Raw genomic sequence first — 15,599 nt, forward strand, 5'->3', positions numbered from 1 at the left:
ACTGTATATGATTTACAGTTTGATTTTTCTTATTTGATCTTTTTGATAGGAAATAAAGTTTAACGACATTTAACGATATTTCTGAAAGATTAAATAGGATATCATTAATACAAAGCTTTAGTAGTAAATCTTTCCGTTTCAATAAATCGTCTTTGAAAGACGATCAATACAAATTTATTGAGGTGAAAACAAGTATGCTATTTTTTTTTTATACCTTCATCTAGTTACTGCAATTATATCTTGTGTGCAAGGTTTATGGATTTGAAATGTCCATTGATTTCCGTTTTAAAAAATTCTATAGATTGTAATTAGACTATCCTTTTTACAGAAAACTCTATACTTGCCAAGCTCCTAGAGTCATTGATTTTTATATTTTTATGTTGTTAATAATTCTCCATCACCATTGAAAATAAAAGATTATAACAAGATTTGAAACCAAGTATTTTGCTGTGTCTGTCTACGTTATCATTTTGTCTGGTAATTAATTAACTGCCCTGTAAGTTCTCAAGAAAAAAAAAAACATTAGGAGGCTGTGTTGTTTACAAACTCCAGGCGTCTGTTAGCTATATTCTAAGCGAAATCTAGCATTAATAGAAGGTACAGGTAAATAATTCTTTAAATATAAAGTTAAATTACGCAATATTTTTCTCGCTAATATGTAATAAATTAAATCTATCATAAAAAATTCTTCAATTTTCATATTCATATTTCAAAGTATTAGACCAATAAAATTTATAATTTTTTCCATGATAAAAAAGGACCATAGACAATTGCTTCTGCAATAAAAAAAGAACACATAAATTTACATACCTTGTCAGTGATCATCTGCAAAAATTTTGTTAAAAGTTTTCTGATTCTACACACAAGTACTCTGATGTTGATATTAAAAAGATATTTGAGTTTTTCACTTAAAATATATATGCATGTAATTTTTAGAGATCAAGTCTTCCAACAATCTGTTGGAATTCTCTTGGATATTAATTGTGCATCGCTACTGGCAGACGTGTTTTTGTATTCTTATGAAGCAGAAATTATTCAAAAACTTCTACATCAAAAGAAGAAGTATTGGTTTGACTTTCAATTCTTCAATTCAATATTTAGATATATCAACGACGTTCTATTATTTAACAAATGATTATTCATTTTCATTCCCACGTGGATTCGATATATCCTATTGAACTTGAAATAATTATCACCTAGATATGGGATTTATGTCACCCAGTGTATTCACACACAATAAAAAATGTTTAACTTACGAACAATTTCAATTTCTAAAAAAGACAGGCTACTAATAAATAAGTTGGTGATATAATAATATCAAAAATCTCATTTAAGGTCACCATTTCTCAAATTCTATTGTCGATACAATTATCTTGTTTGCAAATACAGCTCAGAAACTTTTTTTTAAAAAATGCTTTTGTAAACTAATTAAATGAACATTTTAAAAATAAATATATTGCTATAAAACAATGGTGCAAACAAAAGATATGATGAATTTTGCCATTTTATCATCGTTTTTACATTCCTGATTAAAAATTTCTTTTGTAGTAGTAAGTTGTTCCTCATTTTGCACGAAAAATGACCTTAATTCCACTTGTTTTGTCTTAAATGAAATTTTTACGGAACGTTTGTGAATTTGAGTACCACTCCCGTTGAAGTGTCTTCCATATGCTTATTTTAGACATTGGCGTGTTTTTATAAAGTCTCCTTATGTGCCAGCGAAAATTTCACCTTAAAATTTCACCTTTGAGAAGCTCTCTTGCGCTCCCCAGGAGACACTGAAAGATGTAAGTAGCTAGTGTACTTGTTTAGTATTTTTCAGAGAGGATGTAGTTTATAGCAGCATGCCGTAACTAAAAAGGCACAAAAGAATTTCTCAGATGGAGTTTTCTAAACTTCGGATGTCTTGAAACAGTTCTGATTCCAACCAAAATAAAACAATTGAAGTCATATAAAGAAGACCGGATTTTACTGACAACAACTTATAAATTAAAAGAAATGTTGAAGTCACTCTAGCGAGAACAATGCTCAAATATAAAAAAAAAGAATGTGAAAATTTAGTTCTTTAAAACATGCCTCAATGAATTAAGACTGTTATTCGTTCAAAAAGGGGAACAACAGAGTAATTTAAAAATTATCAATTATGAATATCAAAATTAAACATAAAATAAACACATCTTTTGTTTGCACCTTTGTTTAGTTGCAATATATTTGGTAATTTTCAAATTAAATTAAATTGAAATTAAAATAATTAAATAATTAATTCTAATTAAATTTAAAAATACATTTAATTGGCTTACAAATGCAAGTTAGTTTAAAAAGTTTTTAGAGCTGTACAATCTATCGTTAACTCGAATATTGACTAGCATCTTCTATACAAATTATAATACCATTATTTTCACTGAATTGACTACAAATTTTTCCGTTTGTCCGATCGTGACAGGGGGTTCACGGCTGGTTTGACCGATCGACAAGGGGATGCTTGTTCCTCCGTGGCACCTGATCCCACCTCTGTTTTTAGCGGTCTGTCTTTGCTCTGCTCACAATCTGTATTATTTAATTGGATTAGAATAGAGATCACTGTTCTTTATATTCACATTTCATTTATACAAGGATTGCAATGAAAAAGAGTAAATTTTTCAATGCAGTCAGTTATACAATCTTTTTAGATAGAGACAAAACGTTAGATGCCCCATTTTATTTGTTTTGATGTTCAATCATCGGTCGTTCACTTGGCGTCTAGAGAAAGTATAAACAATGGAATCTTTAAAACTCATTAAAGCTGCTGAGTCATGTGGTGCAGCTCGAGTACAAAGTTTTGAACTGATTACTGGCTGTAGTTACCAGTATATAACGCTGTTACCGTTATGAGAAATGACAGTCTCATTCAACAGTTATTTTGTTATATTCTGACTGATTTCAATGCTTTGCTTTCTTTACTTTTTTCCCAAATTTTATGGTATACGTATACCTCTTATTCTCAAAATTTGAATCAACTAAACGGACTTGCCAAAAAAAAAAAAGAAACATTTCATTAAAAAAAAATCCTTCATTTTGCCCAAAACGTCAGAAAGAATTCTTCAAATTAATTGGAGAGAGAGAGAGAGAGAGAGAGAGAGAGAGAGAGAGAGAGAGAGAGAGAGAGAGATAATACATTTTTATCAGTAGCATAAAGAAGACATATACTAGTATTCATAGAAAACTAGAAACATGCCTTGAAAGCAATTTAGGAAAACCATTGGTTAACCACTGTAAGAAAGGCGATTGGTTTTTGTCACAGTCACTTCATAATGAATTGATGTAATAAGCGTACATAAGGTTATAGATAACAAAGATGTAAGATTTTAGCCAGCTTTATTTTTAGATAATCAAGATGTGTCAAGGAAAAAATCCATCCTATAGCCAGATGATCTAGATACATCAAAGACGGGCATTCAATCTAGAAGAAAACAATTGTCTGATAAAAATTCTATATCTGATAAGATACAGGTATGTTTTACAAGGCACGTAATCTCATCTAAAATATTCTGATTAAATAAAAAGTGAAAAGTATACAAAAAATACACATCTTAGATGCGAATTACGTAAGAGGTATTGAATAGTTATTGCCTGAATTATAAAAAAAACAACAACAACTAATTCTTCTATTTGCGAAGTAAACACAAAAAATCGCCCAGTTGCTAAGGAAGCGATCGATGTCTAAAGCATTTTTCGTCAGACTTTGAAAGTAATTTTTTTTAAAGAGTGAAACATTTAAGCTGTTTGTGTTCTGAGATTATCAATTTATCCGTGTTATCATTAAAATATACTTGACAAGATTATGGTTAAACTTAGGAAGTGCTAGGAAATGCAATGAAGCTTGTAACAATGTTGTCTTTGTTCATAAGGCTCATTCTTAGGCATATTGTGCTACAGCATATTCAAGAAGGGGTACAAATTAAATATGGACTCTAAAAAATTATAAAAATTTTATGGAAAATGTAATATCTCAAAACGTTTCAAACATCGGCTTTTCTTTGCTTTATAAAACCAATCCTGACAATAAATTAAAGAGCAGGCTTTTCAATGTCATGCACAACTAATTCCTCAAAAAAAAGTGGAACTAGCAAATTTTCATATCTTATGATTGGTCAACTACAAAAATAGTTTGTTAAAATCATTCTGATTCTACACAAAAATACTATAAAGTTGATATTAAAAAAATGATGGAGTTTCTCATTGACAATATCTATGTTGTCTTTGGACACCAGGTCTTCGAACATTTTGTATTTTCTATGAGCATTTATTGTGCTTCTTTATTATCCGACCAAATTTTTATTTTCCTACGAAGCAGAATTTATATAAAAAAGCCTTCACATGAAGAAGAAATATCTTGCTGTGGCCTACAAGACAACAATTAGATACTTCGACAAATAAGTTGATGTTACAGGGATTTCAACAACCCCGTTTAAAGCAAGCTTCTCGCAAATTACATGTATAATGACCTTATTTGTAAATACAACCTATCGCTGGGTCGTATTTTATCGGACATGTTTCATACCTGCTTTTATACTAAAATTGACTACAGAGTACTTTACCTGATCAATACATGGGGTTCACGGCAGGTGTGACCGGTCGGTAGGGAATTCTTACTTCTCCTAACCTCTGTTTTTTCCAGGATCTGTGTTATTTTCCTGTTTATGATTCCTTTTGGTCACTGAATTTATGAGATTGATCACTATTCGTTATTATCACCTCTTACATTCCACAGAAAAGGTCAATGTAAGGCATTAAGCATTTTACGATTGATCACAAAGTTTGTGTTTACTTGTCTGTAAACTTAGCTCTCTTGTTTCCGTTTCTGTTTATCCATGGCAACATTTTTGCATATAAATAAAAAAGGTGAAAATAACGAGCAGTGATCGTGCTAAAAAAATCTACAAACATATAGGAATATCTGTTCGAATTCTTTTATCATTAAAATTATTCTCAGAGTGAAAGGCTCTAATTTTGTCACGGAAACATCACCAGGATCTTCCCGACCCCCCTTTTTTATTATAAAACAAAGAAGCCACAAATACATCCTTAACAGAAATTCAGAATCAGTAAAATATTTAATGAAAAGAACTTTTATCAATGATAAATGACATATAATATAAGAAAACGTAATGTTGTTTTAGGAATTTTATAGTTTTAAGAGCCCTCTATACACTGCACACTAAAGAGTTCTGATTTTGTGGTATTTTTATGCAGATAGAGTGATCTGCCCTTTAATCAAGAATAAAGTAAATTGGAATGTACAGTTTATTACTTAATTTGTGATCAAATCAAGCATACATAACACTTTAATAGGCCAACAGGAAAAGATAAAACACTTCATTTGCAGGTATTTTATCCAATGAAGTAATCAACAGTAATTTCTGTTCATCAGTACTTCATTGTCTTTGAACATTTTTCCTGGGGGCAAATTCAAGGCACCCTATGTTGAAAATATGATAGATAAGACCAATATTTACACCTTTACACACCACAATTTTCTCAATGTCCAAAAAAATATTTTCTTCTAGTGTATAGAGGGTCCTTAAATGACATAAAAATAGGGTTGTACATTACCCGCAACGTTATTCTTGGTAATTCTGTCGTGTCCTATTTTATCTTATCGTGTGTGTATCCTATCATGTCGTGCATGTATCCTATCGTATCGTGCGCGTATCCTATCAGGTTTTCTGTTTATTGTATCGTGTGTTGCGTTTATCGTGATTTGCGTTTATTGGGTTTTCCGTTTATCGTGTGCATTCTGAAGGCACCTTATTTTACCGTCTTTGTCACGAAAAGGATCGAGGTATTCCTATGTACATAAATTACAGATTAAGAAATTAAAAAAAACGAATAAAACATTTCTATGTCATGCTTGCACTACATGAGTAATTAATATTGAAAAGGAAATGACATAAACTGGCCAGAAATGAATTGATTATAACAACATATAAGTATTTTGTACAAATAAATGAAGAATTATTTATCGGAAATTAATTTTTTAGATGAAGGATAACCAAGAAAAATCAAGATTCATGATCAAATTGCTATGACATAAATAGTATTTAAAAATATTTGTCATAATGTAAAACAAATACACAAAATATGAATTTGGATTCCAAACAAATTGAATATAGGTAGTGAACTCAAGCAAGGAAAATTGCAATTGTTTAGCTATTCAGATACTATTGGTATATTTTTCTAAGAAAAACATCTTTAAAGTTCAAGTACATACATATGAAACATTTGACTATGTATCATTTAAAAGAAATTATGACATGTATTTCTTTGTTAATTTTTAAATGCTTGTTTAAACTGTTGACCTGTATTTATACTGACATGTTTTTGTTTTGACCCATCTTTATATCATTAGAACACTGATTAGTTGCACTGTTTACACCCAGGATATAAGCACAGACACATGTGACGATATCTCCTCAGTCTGACGGTCAGAGGGCGTCATATAGAGCTAATCTTGCTGTCAATTTTCATCATGAGAGATCTCGTAAAAATTGTGTTCTGCAGGTTCTCTATCAGGAATGAATCATTCATTTTTCACGTTTTCAATATTGTAATAAAAAGATGGCTAGCTATCTGTTATTTACTTTTGTTTTAAAAAATATAGATACGACAACAGACACTTTTCAATGATTTAGTCTTTAAAAATAAACGAAGATGTACACATTCATGATATATGTTACAATAACAAATTGAACTTTAAAAATTAAGAATTGATACAAAAGATTATCATGCAAACGCCTGTTTCAAATCACGTCATTATCTCTCCCCCCCAAACTGCATATCAGCATGTTGAAAGCTTTTATAATATAGGTTTACATGTAGTGCTAATGGTCTCGTAACAGTTTATGCTTCGAAATTCTACATACTTCATATTTGAAAATCCCAGATTTGTCTACGTTAAGACTGTAGCTTTGCTGGTTTGTACTTATATGATAGTGGAAAAGAAAAGAACATTTCTTTTTAAAATTTTTACATCAAAAGGAATTCTATCAAGTTTTATTGAAATCAAACCAAAATTTGGGAGGAGCGTCAATCTGAATGAAAGCATTTCAATTTCTTTTTCTTTTTTAGTAAAGATAGCAACGCCAATCATTAAAATTTTAAAGGCTATTAAGAAAATTATGAATCTTGGTTTAAGCTAAGTATCAACATTTACTAAAAAAAACTGTTGGAAGAGTAGCATTTTGAAATAATTTCATACATTATTCTATTTTCAGCCATAGTCCTTAACATAGTCAAATATTGATAAATAGAATTGTGTGTATGTTTAGTGTACCCAATGTACTACCAGGTAAGTGTGTTGAGCTCAGATCGAAACTGTGAAGAGCTACAATATAGGTATAAAAATATTCAGATATTTCCTTTTTTTAGTTACCACAGAAAGACAAGAGAGTGTTCAAATTTCTGCTTAAATCTGAACAACCGAAAAAAATACATATAATTTTTCGTTGTTAACTCTGAATAATATTTTGTGTTTCTGTTGAAGAATGTGATTAATGGCTGATTTGGTGAACATAAATCGTATCTTAAACAGGAACGCCTATAGTCCTTTGATGAAGGAAAGTAAACATGAAGAAATGATATCCAGAAATAAGTAATGTTATTTTCTCAAGGTTATACGAAACAAGACAATAAAAAGTTTATTAGAACAACTGCGGGAATCAAATATTTTATTTAGATATTGATTCAGAAGTCACTATAGAATGTAAAGGAATTACATCTGTATATTTTTTTAAATACATTCTAACTGAATAGATTTACATTTTTACATCAAAGCACAGCTTTAAATTTGAAATTTATAAATAAGATAAATATAATTTCCCCAATAATTTGTGATTGAAATAAAAGTTTCCTCCCAAACATTGAGGTATATTACCAGGCATTTGTTTTCAGATTTCATAGTGTGGTATTTCCTTTGTAATCATATTGGAAGTCACTTAAATTGCTCTCAAAATTTTATGGTGCATATATATATTTTTAAACATTTTGAAAATAGTTTAGAAATCACAAGATAATGAGAATAATAACTACGTTTCGTATATTACGAAGAGATACAAAAAAGAGATGTTCTCGTTGTCAGACCTTCAGTCCGAAATGTTTCACATACATGCGAATCAAACATCGCTGTATGACAAAGTAGGTCACACAAGGCTGTGAAGCTAAGTAAGCTCTAACAAGTATCAATAAAGTACGATAAAATTTGGCCTGCTCACAATTCTTACGCATCGTATAACATATGATAGAAACAGGTGCCCTTTTTCTTATATTGTCTCTCTGACGGAATCTTTATAAAAATACGATAGCTACTGTACATATTGATACAGCAAATCAAAGTTCAGTACGAAATTTACAAAAAACATTCTGATGTTTTTACAAAGAAATTTAGTTTACACATGATATAGTATAAAACAAATTGTAGGACAATTATATCATGTAATGGTCAGGATTTGTAACATTATAAAAATATTATGATTCCGGATTTATTATTAACCATATCAGCTCTATATTCCAACGAAATCCCAATGAAATTCCATATTATTTTCTGTTATTCATAAAGTATTCAAAACCGTAATTCTTTTTTAAACAAAGTATCACATCTTATGTATTTATTTTTTGTTACGTTACGTTCAGGTGAATATGTATATATATAATGAACATTTATATAGTGATTTCATTCTGTGAAGAAGCTACTTTTTATATACATAAGCATGTACTTCAAAATAACGAATTATTCATTCGTTATGAAGAATAAAGAGTATAAAGACACTTTTAAATTGTCTCAGGGGATTCTCTGTAAACAAAAATTGTAGGGAGCTTTGGGAAAATTTGAAATCACAAAATATTTTACCAAAATCAATAATATTAAAACTTTTCAACTCTGTATATAACCATTTTCCATAATAAATAAAAGTCAAGGCTTTTCTGACATCATTGACAGCTGCTTTTTCAATAAAAATGGAACTCGTAAATTTACTTACATTAATTAATTGTCATTGGTCATTTGCAAAATTATTTTGTTAAACGATTCTGATTGTATATACCTACTCTGAAGTTGATATTAAAAAGATGCTTTAATTTCAATATCTATGTGGTTTTTGGAGACCAGGTCTTCCCACAATCTGTTGGAATTCCCATGGGTACCAATTGCGCCCTGTTGTTAGAAGATCTATTTTTGTATTCATATAAAGCAGAATTTATTCAAAATCTTATACATGAGGAAAAGAAATCTCTTGCTGTGGCCTTCAACTCGACATTAAGAAATATCGACGACGTATTATCAATTAACAATAGTTATTTCCATTGATATGTCGACATTTTTTCCTTTTTTTTTTCTCTTTTTCTTAATTATCTTCCCTTCCCTTGATTGTTTGTTTGTTTATTAATCTCAAACCGTACAATGGTACACGATATATCCCAGTTAGCTTGAAATAAAAGATACCACAGAGTCTGACACATCTGTTTCATATTTGGATATTTTACAAGAAAAAGATATTTAAAATTGTTATCTAACACAACAAAACTTTATGATAAAGGTGATGACTTTAACTTTTCAATCGTCAACTTCCCTTACTTATGCAGCAATATACCTTTATCACCTGCATATGGAGTGTATATCTCTCAGTTGATTCGATATGCAAGAACATGCTCTACGTATGAACAATTTCTAAAACGAGGTAAGTTATTGACAAACAAGTTGATGAAACAAGAATATCAGCAGTCTCGTTTTAAGTCGTCATTTCGTAAGTTCTATGGTCGATACAATGACCTTGTCAGCAAATAGAATCTATCACTTAGTCATATGCTGACTGACGTTTTTCATACTTATCGTTAGGCCATTATTTACACACTGAATTGTCGTCGGAATTTTCCGTTATTTCCTGATCATGACAAGGAGCACACGGCGTGTGTGACCGGTCAGAAGGGGATGCTCACTCCTCCACCTGATTCCACCTTTGATGTTTTTAGAGGTCCGTGTTTGCTCTGCTCTCGATTTGTATTGTTTTATTGGTTTGAGCTTGAATACTGTTCGTCATCTCCATATTTCATCTATCAATGCTCTTTGAGAAAACGATATTTTTTTTTTTGGCAGTTAATGAACCCCCTACTTAATCAAAATAAAAAAAACCATGCACACAATTGATTTGACTGAAAAATGAGAAATAAATTGTGGAAGTCAAAAGCAAATTTTTTTTAATAGATTGGCATTTGAATTTTTAAATTCCTACAAAGTTAGAAAATTTTTGTTTGGCAAGCTGACTTTCAAATAAATGTTTTACAGTATAAGACTTATTTTTTATTTACTCTTTTCCATGTTTTTGAACATTATGAAAAAGGATTTCCAGATATTGAAGTATTTTATGATCTAGTTTTATGATGTTGTTGTGACTGCTCAGAGTTGTGGAAGGTAATCCTTGGCTGCAATTCAGAGTCCTATCAGAAGTCCATAAATAAGGGTGTATTTTATTATAAGCTATGTATGAAGAATCAGTTGTTGACCCCACTACGACCACCAATACATATAGAAATAGTTTGTTGTTTTGATACAATGTTTCTATTCAAAACAAAGTTAATGTTACACATATTTTATAAAATTGCTTTGAGTCCCTAGAAAACTTTTCAAGATAATAATCACATTTTGGATATCATTTGCTTAAAAAAAGTGATTCAATCAAAATTCAATAAAACCATAAAACTTGAGAACATGGCAAAAACAGACCCAGGGAAACACTAGAGATGGATCAGGTGCCTATGAGGAGTAAGCATCTTATGTGAAATGATAATACCCATTGCTAACACTTTGTCTTGAACAAGAAAAAGGAGTTATCATTGGACAAATCATTATGAAAACAATGACCTAACAATTTGTATATAGTTTGATCCAATGATTGTATTAGCGTCAATGAAACGACCATAGAATTTGCGAAAAGCAAGTTGATGTTAAAATATAGAATTTATGAGATTGATCACTGTTCGTTTTCTACATTCTTTCAATATATGACAGGTGTTGTGCATTGGGACAAACACTGAAAAAACAATAACCGACTCTGTTTTTTGGAGATGAAACCAACATGACAAGAGAATAAAATTTTGCTACTATATTGAGATAAATTATGGCAGTGCATTTAATGTCTCTCATAGAAAATTAATCACCTTTAAGCCATCCATATTTTATTTTTTCTTATTAGGAAAAATATTTTAAGACGAAAAGCGAGGCCAAGGGAGTTTGGTCTGCACACGTGTTTACACCAGTGTAATATTTACATGAAATATGTAGATAACAAACAGTATTCAAGTCCATTAAACAATACGAATCAGGAGCAGAGCAAACACGGACCTCCAAAAACGTCAGAGGTGGGAACAGGTGCCATGGAGGAGTGAGCATCCCCTGCCTGCCGGTCACACCCGTCGTGTGCTTCTTGTCATGATCGGGGAAAGTGTGCAAATAATGGCCTTACAATTAGAATGAAAACTGTCAATCAGCATTTGACTTAATGATAGGTTGTATTTGCTGACAAGGTCATTATATCGACTATAAAACTTGCGAAATGATGACTTCAAACGAGACTGTTAATATTCTTGTTTCATCAACTTGTTTGTCAATAGCTTGCCTCGTTTTAGAAATTGTTCATACGTAGAGCATGCTCTTGCGTATCGAATCAACTGTGAGACAAAAACCCCATATGCAGGTGATAAGAGTATATTGCTACATAATTAATGGAAGTTGCCGATTGACATGTTGAAGTCATCACGTTTATCACAAATTAATGTCTTTTTCTAATGAAATATCCAAATAGGAAACAGATGTGTCTTGGTATCTTTTATTTCAAGCTCACTGGGATATATCGAGTCGACATATGAATAGAAGTTACTATTGTTAATTGATAATACATCGTCAATATATCAAAATGTCGAGTCGAGGGCCACAATAAAGTATTTTTTCTTCTCATGTAGAAGTTTTTGAATAAATTCTGCTTAATATGAATACAAAAATAGGTCTGTTAATAAGGAGGCGCAAGTGGTACCCATGGGAATTCCAACAGATTGTTGGAAGACCTGATCTCCAAAAACTACATAGATATTGTCAAACAGAAACTCAAGCATCTTTTTGATATCAACTTCAGAGTACTTGTGTGTACAATCAGAATGGTTTTTAACAAAATAATTTTGCAAATGACCATGCAGTGACAAAGGATGTATATTTAAGAATTCCATTTTTTTTGAAAAAGCAACTGTTTATGATGTCAAAAAGCCTGGATTTTGATTTATCGTGGTGAATGGTTGTATAAATGGTTGAAAAGTCCTACGTTTTAATGTTATTGATTTTAGTAAAATTTTGTGATTTTATGAGTTTTAGATAATGAACTTATTTTTATTTTGCATAGCACTTCTGTCTACTGTGTGTCAGATGTTAGACTTTCATATTCTAAGATTGAATTTTTTCGGAATAATTTAGGTTATTAACATTTCTCAATTAATTCTTTAATGTAGTTTCTCATTATCCAAGAGAAATTTTAGTTTGTAAAGTTTCAAAGAACACTACCATAGTATTTGATGTGAATAAAATTATGTCAAGGTATCTTCTTGTGAACCTACGAATTTATTTACTTAAATAAAAAAATATTATGAAGTTTTTGCTTTAATTACTGTAGTATATATATTTTGTTTTCGTTATTCTTGGTTATGTATGCTGTTATTTGTCGCTGCTTCAATTGTTTATCGTGTAACTTGTCAGTTGAAGTATTAATTAATTGCCTTTTGTTTACCAATTCCATATTACAATGAGCGGTTCTAACCAGAAGGAATTGCATGTAGGCTGAATTAACATTTTAATCAACGTTAAGTGATTGTCAAACAAACTATTGATAAAATCACCCTTGAACAAAATTTCGGTCTTCGCAGATCGAAGATGTGTTCCTTCAAAGAATTCATAGAAATAACGAAATTCAAAGAGATGGTTATAAAATTTTTCCATTTTTTTCCCCAATTTCATTGAAAGAAGCCAGTGCCTTAGGGCATTTTTAAAGTGTGTTAGCACTGGGAATGTAACAGAAAATAAACTAATTTTCCCTTTAAATCGCTAAAATTCAGTCCAGCTTGTTTAAATTGCTTTTCATAACCCCATCCCTAGCTGCTATTTATAAGTTATCCACTGACTATTTCGATAAAGTAAATAAGAAAAAAAAATAGAAAATCAACAATCCTACAGTTTTCTGAACCACAACGAAACAGACATATCAAGGTAGCATTATGATGCTTGTTGTGTTTTGTATATAGTGGGGGTATTCCCTGATATAATTAAGATCGACAGGATAAGTATGAAACAAATAGACATCAACAACCATAGAATTCATGGTACGTCAGTTTATTTACTTCTAGTGTGGAAAATTTCATTATCTCCAATAGCAGCATACTGATATTAACTCGTTTGACAAAGTAATCCATATATTAAAGGTGTTTTTTAATATTATTTCGAAGTAGACACCAATAAATGTTCTGCCAAGCCTCTCTAAATATTAACAGCAGTGAGGGAGAAACTTCAGGAGTACTGCATAACAATACATGCGAGAAGTGGTGTATATCAGATTAGAATACTTATAAACTCCAAGGAACTTTAAGAAAATTTGAAATCACAAAATTTTACCAAAATTAATAGCATTCAAACGTTTGACTTTTCAACACTTTTCCAGGCTTTTTGAGTTCATTGACAGTTGCTTTTTCAATAAAAATCGAACCATAAAATTACTTACCTTGTCATCGGTTATTTGCAAAATGTTTTTGTTTAAAAACATTTTGATCGTAGACTAAAGAACTCTGAAGTTGATATTAAAAAAGATGCTTGAGTTTCTGATTGATAATATCTACATGTATGTTGTTTTTATAGATCAAGTCTTCCAACAATCTGTAGAAATTTCCCATGGGTACTAATTGCGCTCCCTTTATTAGGAGACCTACTTTTGTATTCATATGAAGCAGAATTTATTAAAAAACTCATGCATGAGAAGAAAAAACACTTGCTGTGGCCTTCAACTCGACATTTCGATATATCAACGACATATTATCAATTAACAATAGTTACTTCCATTCATATGTCGACTCAATATATTCCAGTGAGCTTGAAATAAATGACACCACAGTGTCTGACGCATCTGTTTCATATTCGGATATTTTATTAGAAAAAGACGTTAATGGTAACCTAACAACTTTATGGTAAGCTTCAATTTTTCTATTGTCAACTTCCCTTATTTATGAATCAATATACACTTATCACCTGCATATGGAGTTTATCTCTCTCAGTTGATTTCAATACGCAAGAGCATGCCATCTTTTGACAAACAAGTTGATGAAAGAAGGATATCAACAGTCTCATTTGAATTTAACATTTCGCAAGTTCTATGGTCGATACAATGACCATGTCAGCAAACACAAGTTATAAATAAGTCGAATGCTGACTGACGCTTTTTTTTTATTAGACCATTAAACAATTTTTTACGCACTAAGTTGTCTACGAATTTTTTTGTTTGCGTTTTTTGTTAGGATATGCCTACTCCTTCATGGCACCTGATCCCACCTCTGATGCTTTTAGAGGTCCGCGTTTGTTCTGCTACCGATTTGTATTGTTTTTATAGACTTTTTAGCTTGATAACTGTTTGTTATATCCATTTTCATTCCAAATTAAAAGTTAGATAGTTATGTTTACCTGCACCCGACCTTCCAAGCTCAAAAGTCCATTCAAACAATACAAATCAGGATTTTGAAGAATTTCCTTGCAAGGGAGCTATAAGTTGGATTACCATTTGCAGAATTAAATCCCAGTTCCTCTTAGATATAATTGAAATAATGAGCCTTACAAACAAAGACCATGTTATTACCTGCTTTGTCAGCAGGGACCAATTAATACAAAGTGATACAACTGGTCCTGAAAAGTTACTTCACCTGCACCCAACTTCCAGGTGAACATTACATTTATTTTTTTTCCTTCACCCGACCAAAAATAGATCTAGAAATTTCAAATCGATACAACCGGTTATGTTTATTTTAATCCCCCTTTTCTCAATGCACTTGACTAGGATTTAACAGATTTTTAACAATCAAGGAACAAAGCAAGGTTTGCTAAGCGACTTTGTATAATTTAATCATTGAATAATACAATTAAAGAATTATCACTGTTTTTAAGTCAACTCTAGAAGTACAGTATTCAGCTCTCCCTTCGGACTTGGTGAATATTATACTTATCGGGTAGTTATAACATGAGTCACTCTCGGTAAGAGTAGACGACTAAGGAGTAGATCTTTATATCGAGGAGTCTAATCCTTCTGCTTTGATACCAGTCCTTCGAATGAGACTGTATTACACGAGGTCCAGTATCGCATTTAAGATACTGACAGAGCTTATCACTGGTCATAGCTGCCGAGTACAAGTCTAAATTTGCAGCCTTTCACTAACAATTGGTGGCGTCCCAACATGAGTTATACTATTCTCGAAAGATCGAAGAATAAGTGAAATATTCTCGAAAGGATCGTAAAGAAAGCAGACAACCAACCAAAACAACTTAGATAATTGCA

General features: G+C 31.1%; 1 long non-coding RNA gene across 1 annotated transcript; it reads right to left on the reverse strand.

The window, feature by feature from the left end:
* Positions 1-3,337: 3,337 nt before the first annotated feature.
* On the reverse strand, positions 3,338-4,703 carry LOC133200898 (uncharacterized). The gene is made up of 2 exons (XR_009723013.1): positions 4,578-4,703; positions 3,338-3,439 (listed from the first exon to the last, which is right to left on the reverse strand). It is a non-coding gene; the product is annotated as an uncharacterized LOC133200898 (long non-coding RNA).
* Positions 4,704-15,599: the final 10,896 nt, after the last annotated feature.

The sequence above is a fragment of the Saccostrea echinata genome, unplaced genomic scaffold (genome assembly GCF_033153115.1).
Source record: "Saccostrea echinata isolate AGI-Se365-2 ecotype Australia unplaced genomic scaffold, CSIRO_AGI_Sech_v1 ptg000041l, whole genome shotgun sequence".
In the NCBI taxonomy this organism is placed as follows: Eukaryota; Metazoa; Mollusca; class Bivalvia; order Ostreida; family Ostreidae; genus Saccostrea; species Saccostrea echinata.